The sequence below is a fragment of the Pelmatolapia mariae genome, linkage group LG3_W (assembly GCF_036321145.2).
Source record: "Pelmatolapia mariae isolate MD_Pm_ZW linkage group LG3_W, Pm_UMD_F_2, whole genome shotgun sequence".
Classification (NCBI taxonomy): Eukaryota; Metazoa; Chordata; class Actinopteri; order Cichliformes; family Cichlidae; genus Pelmatolapia; species Pelmatolapia mariae.
In genome coordinates this window covers 86,317,489-86,326,091 of record NC_086229.1, presented here as the reverse complement: position 1 = coordinate 86,326,091, position 8,603 = coordinate 86,317,489, and the positions used below count along the sequence as shown (strand labels likewise).

The 8,603-nt window shown below is 40.0% G+C and overlaps 1 long non-coding RNA gene across 1 annotated transcript in view; it reads left to right on the top strand.

The window, feature by feature from the left end:
- The first annotated feature begins 8,348 nt into the window (after window positions 1–8,348).
- The window catches only part of LOC135932575 (uncharacterized), a 1,460-nt gene continuing 1,205 nt past the window's right edge, over window positions 8,349–8,603 (top strand). The window contains exon 1 of the long non-coding RNA XR_010573575.1: window positions 8,349–8,603. This exon is cut by the window's right edge and continues 103 nt beyond it. This is a non-coding gene — a long non-coding RNA (uncharacterized LOC135932575).

Here is an 8,603-nt window from a genome sequence, read left to right as displayed (position 1 = left end):
CCTTGAGGTGTGTTTGGGGTCATTATCCTGTTGAAAAATAAATAATGGTCCAACTAAACGCAAACCGGATGGGATGGCTTGTCGCTGCAGGATGCTGTGGTAACCATGCAGGTTCAGTGTGCCTTCAGTTTTTAATACATCCCCAAAAGTGTCACCAGCAAAGCATCTTCACACCATCACATCTCCTCCTCCATGCTTCATGGTAGAAACCATGCATGTAGAGATAGGGATGGGTATTGAAACCCGGTTCTTGTTGAGAACCGGTTCCCACTGTTTCAATTCCTTGGAATTGTTTGCCATTTTTGCAAACGATTCCCGTATCGATTCCACTCACCCCGAATGACGTCACCACGTTGCGGAGCGTCATTTACCTGGCAGGAAGCCTAAGCGGCTCAAACGCTCAAAAGTTTGGTTATACTTTACGAGAACGGATGACAACAGGGCAACTTGCAATACTTGCAAAGTAGATATTTCATTTAAGGGAGGAAACACTACGAATATGCAAAAGCATTTGCTTACAAAACACGCGATAACCTTAAATGAATGTCGTGTTTTTAATTCCGCTCCGGACTCGTGAATCTCAACCCAGCAGCAGCGGTAACGTTTGCACGTCCTCTCCCGTTAATGCGGCAGGTAAATAATCAACTAACAGTGCATATTATGTTAGCGTGATCTGCCTTGTTACAAAACCTGCCATTACTGTGCGCTGCATTTAGGTGACCATGATGAGAGAGACAGACAGAGTCTGGCTGGCGCTCGCTGGCAGTTGTCGCTGCAGTCTACCGTTAGCGTCTTCTTTCAGGCCAGGATGTCACCGAGCAGTGACTAAGTTTGTGGTCAAAGGCTTGCACCCATTTGCTACAGCAGATGCCCCCGATTTTTGTTAAGTGAATGTGTTTAATTGTAGGCAGTGACATTACTGGATATTCTTGTGTAATTGCTACAGAATAATTTATGTTATACTTTGTTATTGCTACAGAAGAATAATTATTTTATTATTTTACATTTACAATTTTTTTTCCTGGGGACCCTGTGACACCCCATTGAAGAGCCATAGGCTGGATCTCTTAAGATCTCACTGTTAGGTTTGTAAGGCCATGTTACTCCTAAATTTCTATCTTGTTCAAAGAGAAGATATAAAACAAAGTTCTAAGCTAATCGACCTTAGTGTTCTCCTTTTTTAAAAAGAATCGATAAGAGAATCGATAAAGAATCGAATCGTTAAACAGAATCGAAAATGGAATCGGAATCGTGAAAATCTTATCAATACCCATCCCTATGTAGAGACCATCTATTCACCTTTTCTGTGTCGCACGAAGACATGGTGCGTGGACCCAAAGATGTCAAATTGGACACATTAGACGAAAGCACAGATTTCCACTGGAATCAACATTAGTCTATTCCTTGTGCTTGTTACTTTTCCTTAGTAGTGGTTTCTTAGCAGCTATTTGACCACAAAGGCCTGATTCACACAGTCTCCTCTGAACAGTTGATGTAGAGATGTGTCCGCTACTGGAACTCTGTGCAGCATTTATCTGGGCTCTAATCTGAGTTGCTGTTAACTTGTGATTTCTGAGGCTGCTGACTCAGACTAATTTATCCTCAGCAGCAGAGGTGAGTCTTGGTCTTCCTTTCCTGGGGCGGTCCTCATGTCAGCCAGTTTTGGTCGTAGCGCTTGATGGTTTTTGCAACTGCATTTGGGGAAACATTGAAAGTTTTTCGCATTTTCCAGACTGACTGACCTTCAGTTCTTAAAGTAATGATGGACTGTCGTTTCTTTTTACTTATGTGATTGGTTCTTGCCATAATATGAATTCTAACAGTTGTCAAATAGGACTGTCAGCTGTGTACCAACCTGACTTCTGCGCAACACATCTGATATTCCCAACCCCATTAAGAAGGTAGGAAATTCCATAAATGATCCCTGACAAGGCACACCTGTGAAGTGAAAACTGTAATAGAATGAATTTTTGGCCCCAGTGGTAAAAATACAGAAGTGCCTGTAACAGAGCTAGTTCATCATCATCATCTTTATTTATTAAGCACATTAAAAACAACCACAGCTGACATAAAGTGCTGTACATTAGAACTAAATAATAAGATATAAATAAAAGCATTTTTTTAAAATTAGTTAGTTAATAAATTATTTAATTAAATGAGAAACTAAGTCTCACTACAGTCAAAAGACAAAGACTTGAAATGAGTTGTTTTAAAAGTGGACAGTGAAGGGGCCTCTCTAACCTGCAAGGGCAAGTTATTCCATAATTTGGAAGCAATAATAGAAAAAGCCCTGTTACCTCTGAGCTTCCTCCTGAATCGTGGTACTTCCAGGAGCAGCTGGTCCCTGTCGGACCTAAGAGACCAACAGAGTGTGTAGGGATGAAGAAGCTCAGAGAGGTAAGGCAGGGCAAGATTGTGAAGACATTTAAAAACAAACATAAGAATTTTAAAATGAACTCTAAAAGACATAGGCAGCCAGTGCAATGAGGCCAGGACAGGGATTGACCAACCTATAACAGCAAAACATGGAGAAGTAAGGGAAAAAGAGTTTAAGGTTGTTATGTTCTGCTGTTCACAATTAAACGCGTATCCACGTCCTTCCTTCCTGATCATTTCTACGAGTCTAACAAAGAGTATCACAAAAACCATTTCAGGTGACTACATCATGCTGAGCATTGAGAGGATGATGCCAACTTAAAAAATCGTGTCGTCGCTACCAATCGGTACCGGAAACCGTATCACGCATGCGTGAATCTTACGTCACTTCCTCTCTTTGCCAACATTGCGACAATTAATATATTTGCCTGACATGGATAGCGCACAGTTAGCTCCTAGTATTTCTCGACAGCTCTGCTTCCTTTTCGACTGCCTGGGACATTTAAAACAAACAAATTCATGCTTTTCCCCTTAACGGAGAGTTTCTCCCAATTTAGCAACAGTGCTGTAAAATAAGAAGAATGGCGCCTAATTACATACTTAATAATACAGACTTGGTAATATGTCACGTGAAGTAGTGATGGGAATTCCAGCTCTTTTTAGCAAAACGGATCTTTCGGCTCAGCTTACTAAAAAGAGCCGGCTCTTTCGGCTCCCAACCAGCACTTCAGGTTGTTTTGTTGCTTTCATTAATTTATTATCAACAACAATATAAAATTATGCACAAAATGAAATACTGATTTTAAAAAAATGTTTTTATTTATATATGTTTATATATGTTTATTTATATATGAATATGCTTTTACTCATTCACTCCACATAAAATTAAAAGAAAAAATGATTAAATACAAAAACCAACTATTTACAATTTTACTTTTAACAATTTAAATTTTCAGCTTTTTCCTTTTAAACAAATTTAAAGTGAAACAACTCAAAACACTGCAAACCACAACACAATAAAATATAAATAAATATGCAAAACAAAAAGAAGATGCACGTTCTCTGTCATATAGGCCTGGGATGATTTTTTGGAGAGTGTTTTTCTGCTTGGAATTTTTGAATCCTTTAACATCCACAACTGAAAATAGTTGGAAATCAAGTGCAGTCATTTTTGCCAGGTCTTTATCAACTGAGTTCTGTCTTGCTGGGGTCACAGACTTCTGCAAAAACTGTCTAATAGTGCTCTGGGTTGGTTTAGGTGGTGGTGGTGGTATACTGCAAGATGCTGTAGATGCAGCAGCAGCAACAGTTGCAGTAGACACACTGGCATCTTTATTACTATCACACTCAACTGACTGCGTTTTATCTTCCCATTGCACTGATGGGTGGACAGTTCTCAGGTGCCTGTGCAAGCTGTTTGTGGAGCCGGCTCTATATGATAACCTTTTCTTGCAGACTCTACATTCTGCCTGTGTATTGTCAATAAAATTGAAATGGATCCAGATTTTGCTTCTTTTCTTGGTGTCACTCATTTTCATTACTATACCTTTCTAATGTGATGATGTTGTCTCTTGGAAAAAAAACACAAATACGGCTCCAAATAAGGAGCCGGTTCCCGTCGTTCACTTCAAAATCCGGATCTAAGAGCTGTTTCGTTCGCAATCGACACATCACTACCGTGAAGATTCATCAGCCAGATTAAGTGTTTACTGAAAATTGACAGTGAGAGTGGACATCATCATCACAATTCCAATCAATCCTCTCCACACAGACAAGCATAAACGCACTCGACTATCATTAATCAAATATAACACGCATATACAAACACGATTTGTAATGACACAAGTTCAGTTTACAATAGGGCTAATTCGCTCAGTCAGCAAGTGGCGGTATCCTCGTACACTGTGGAGACTTCTGTTTTGTTTAACTGCCATTAAACAAAACAGAAGAAGAAGAGGACATCTGCACGTACGGATAGTACGAGTAGACCTTATCCGTAACTCTCTTTTTTTCCCTTTTTGTCTACATTATATTGAAATGTTTCATTATTGCAAACATTTTAAGAGATACTGTTAACATCTTAACAGATAATCTGACCCGTAACTATCGTAAAATGCTTCGAACGGAAGTAGATGCCTTTCGCACATGCGTGGCACGGATCGGGTTTCCAGTACGGATCGGGTAGTGACAGTCTCATCTTGTGTTTTCCTCTCCACTCCGTGGTTTGTTTGCGGAGGTCGCTCTTTCTGAGCTCTTTCCAGGGCGGATGCTGAGCCACCTCCGACCCGGAAGCACCTCCTCTTGAGAGCTGTTGCTCCGACAGCTGATTCGGGCACTTCAGCTGTTTCTAATTAGACTCTAATTAGACTACTTAACGGCAGGGTTGAGTGACGGTCAGCGCTGGAGTATCGCACCCAGCCTGGTAGTGACTCAAACATATACACTCAAAAAACAGATTCAGGTCCTTCTTTCAAAGAACACATACAAATTTTGTTAGTTGTTCATAAATGTAATTAAAAAATACCAAATTAATTTGATTTTCTTTGTGTAAACCTAAAATTATTCTAAACCGGCAGAGGCTGATTCTGAACACAAAATGAATGAGTTTGTTGGGGCACTGGCGGTAGGGGGAGTACATTTTTGCACTTGCGCATTTGTAAACTCAAAGAAAAAAATTCAAGCCCCTCTTTAAGCTTAAACATTTTTTTTAATCTCACTCAACGCAAATGTAGCACTCCAGCGTTACTGCAGTTATTATTCGTGTGGTGACCCTAAATTATTTTCTCTCAAAGCAGTCTTTGTTACAAGAACACAAAGTTATTGAGTTACACAACGGTCCGCCCTCTTCGAAAATTTTGCGCTCTTTCAGGATCACCTAAATGAATGCAGCTGCTCTTGGCCTCTCTGTACTTTTTGGATAAAACTACACCTTCAGGTAAGGTAACATTTTTTTTTTTTTCATATATCCAATTGTGTACTTCTTTATGAGCTGAATGTATGGCAATGCTATTTATCATAGAAGCTTGTAACAGTTGTTTTTTGAACTTTTGGTGGTGCTACCATTCTCTTCTCTGCTTGAATACTAATTTTTGACAATATAGACAGGTCTTTTCAAAAGTGCCTTGTTTTAGAGGAGAAATTGTGTAGCTGCCAACTTTATTTACTCGGAGGGTGTGCTAGCTTATTAGCAGCTAGCCAGCGGGTATGTGCACAATGAAAGATGATGTCCTATAGCTAACTTCTTTCTTACTGTTTTCTTTTTATAATCTAATAATGTGGTTCTGTGTTTATTATTATATAAAGCCATTATCTAGTAGAAAGTATTGTTTTGAGATGTCTTTAAAAGCACTGTATAGTTTACTGAGGGTGCTACCAAAAGCGAACCATGTGGCCGGAAGAGTAACTGCAGCCAGCACAATGCGCACTCCCCTGAAGTTCAAACCTATTTATTATTATATAAGATTATGCTAGTACACGGGTATTTTTGAAAATGGAGATTTTCCGTTTTCGTTTTAAAAAATAATCCCCTCCACAGGTAAACGCAAAAATGAAGTAAAACGCTGCTAGGAACATCCCAAAGCAACAGGTGGCGATATATTCCTAACCGTGTAGAAATGTTGGCCAATCAGAAGTCTAGAAGACTCCGTGAGAAATAGTAAACAAAGATGGCGCATAGCAGCAGAACCAGTTGTATGTGTGGAGGGACAGTAACTGTATGTGTATATGTAAGCATTTAAACACTGCATAGAGTACACAGAGTAACAGTATTTTGTCCCCCATTGTAGAAATTCATTTCACCGAAACAATAACGTGGCGCACAATGTGACGTCAAAAAACGCGCACACCTTTGACGCCGGGTTTTCTCAGTTTTCCTCATCCACACGTAAATGCAAAAACTGAGTTTTCAAAAATATCTACCCTGGCAGGCGTTTTTAAAAATCTCCGTTTTCAGTGACCGAAAACGCCGTTTACGTGTGGACGAAAGGTGCAAACGCATAGAAAAATCTCCGTTTTCAAAAATACCCGGGTACGTGTGGACGTAGCCTTCATTATTTATTACTTGATACTGCCTAGATTATCAGAAAATGCTGTGTCAGGGGGAAGCGTTGGAAGGAGAGGCGGATGACAGTTTGTAGGGGAGAGCACTGTAGAACCAGTGAAGTTTGGCGGGCCATCGCGGAAAGTTATTCCCCAGGACAGTGAGCCCATATCGGATTGCCCTCGGAGGTTTCCCCGCTCCTTATACTGGTTTTCAAAAAGATGGCTATGCAGGCTGGTATTATTGAACGACTCTGTGTAGAACTACGATGACATGCCGCCTAACAAATGCAGAGAGAAGGAGCGTTTTGGGTCAGAAACGTTTCCAGCCCCTAACTTAACTTATAGCTAATTGAAGAAAAACACGGCCTCGTGAACGCGCATATGTCGCGGCATGCGCTCTCATAAGGTGAAACACAAATCGTCACTTGTTGACATTCTTCTCATGTTCTCTTTTAACTAGAAAATCTAAACATGCCTACTAATAACTGTTCTGTCTGACTGTATTGAACCTCTGCCACTTCTATCTGTGTCCAGAGCTTTTATTGTTGCCTATATTAGGGAAATATTCATAATGTTATTATGGGAACACTGTAAGGGACAAGTAAAAAAAAAAAAAAAAAAATCATGAAATTATTCTTTTACCAATTAAAATGTTTTATGATTTATTTTATAGCGTGATCTATTTTGAAGCGTGATCATCATTTTTACATCACTAAGTCACCAAGTTATCTGGCAACTTGGAGGACCCATATCCCCTTGCAGACTACATTGTGGAGGGACTACGCTTGGTGATGTTAAAGAGATTAATCATCGTGAAGGGTAAGTTTTCTTCAATAATATAGCTTTTAAGATTTCTTAAATTTAGATTGTAAAGATTCTTAAAAAGAACAACCCCTCTGCTGGAGGATGCCTGACAATAAGCTCTGGAAAGCAAACTCTTTGAAGGTTTTGCTTATAGTTGCCAGACTCTCCATTGTCGTCCTGGAAGCTCCTTTCAGCTCTGGGAGACCCAGCGGCACACTTTCTTAGGTGACACTGAAAAGTTAATAAAAATAACACTGCTGGGTTAGCATACCAGAAGAATCATACAAAGGTTTTAGAAATGTATGTGGTTTCAGAGCATGATGTTGATAAACCTAACTGGAATAAAAATCCCTCTAGAGCTGTATTTATGTTGATTAAATATGCCATCATTTGGCTGTGCTTTTTCTGTTCCAGAGTAAAGGTTGTCCCATAATGGCAAGCCCTGTTCTCAGAATCATCTTTGGGGATGTGTCAGACTCCAGGAAAATGCATCTGGACTCTGGAATTCCAGCAACATAATCAGAACTCCATATGTTGGTAAAGACATTCTTCGATTTGAAAGAAGACTTCCGTTTGCAGTACATGGATGAAGACTTTAATGCATATATGAACTTAACTTCAATGTCTGATGTAAAAGATAAAGGCACACTGAAAGTGATATACAATCCTAAACCCACACTTGAGGAACAATTCATCACTTTGTACCCAGTTGAGACGTCCACAAACAGCAGTGTTTACACTTGCCAAGGAACTTCCAGCCCTGGGCCTTCTTTAGTTTCATCCTGCAGTGATGATACCCTATACACATCAACCCCTCATTCATCATCAGATGTTCAACCGACAAGACAGTTTTCCTGGCCCAATGTGTTTGTGGTCCCTAAATTCACATATGACGTGGAATTGGAACTCCAGCAGAAAAATGCAGAATATGAAGCAAATGGCACACTCTTCAAGCCTGGCATAAAACTGAAGGGAGTCATCCTTGATGGATTAGCTCAAGAAATGCTGAAATACACAAAATATCCTAAAGACTATCAATGTGAAGAGGTAGCAGCAGCACTGACAAGGACCCATCCTTGTTTAGGGCAGCTGGGATCTAAGACAGGATTTTGGGGATGGAAGCAATCTCTGAAGTACAAAATGCAAAACTATCGAACAAAGCTTGGGCGGCTTGGTGATCCTGAAATCCGTGTGAATTCCTTAAAGCACAAACGGGAAGGCCAAGGAAAAACTGCTGCCAACATCAAAAAACCAAGAAAGGCTGAGGTCTATTATGTCCCTTTACCCCCAAAAGGTGAAAGCACTGAAAGCTTGGAAACTGAAAGAGTGGCTCTACTCTCAGAAATCAAAAAGCGAGACAATGAAGCAGTGATAAAAGCAAA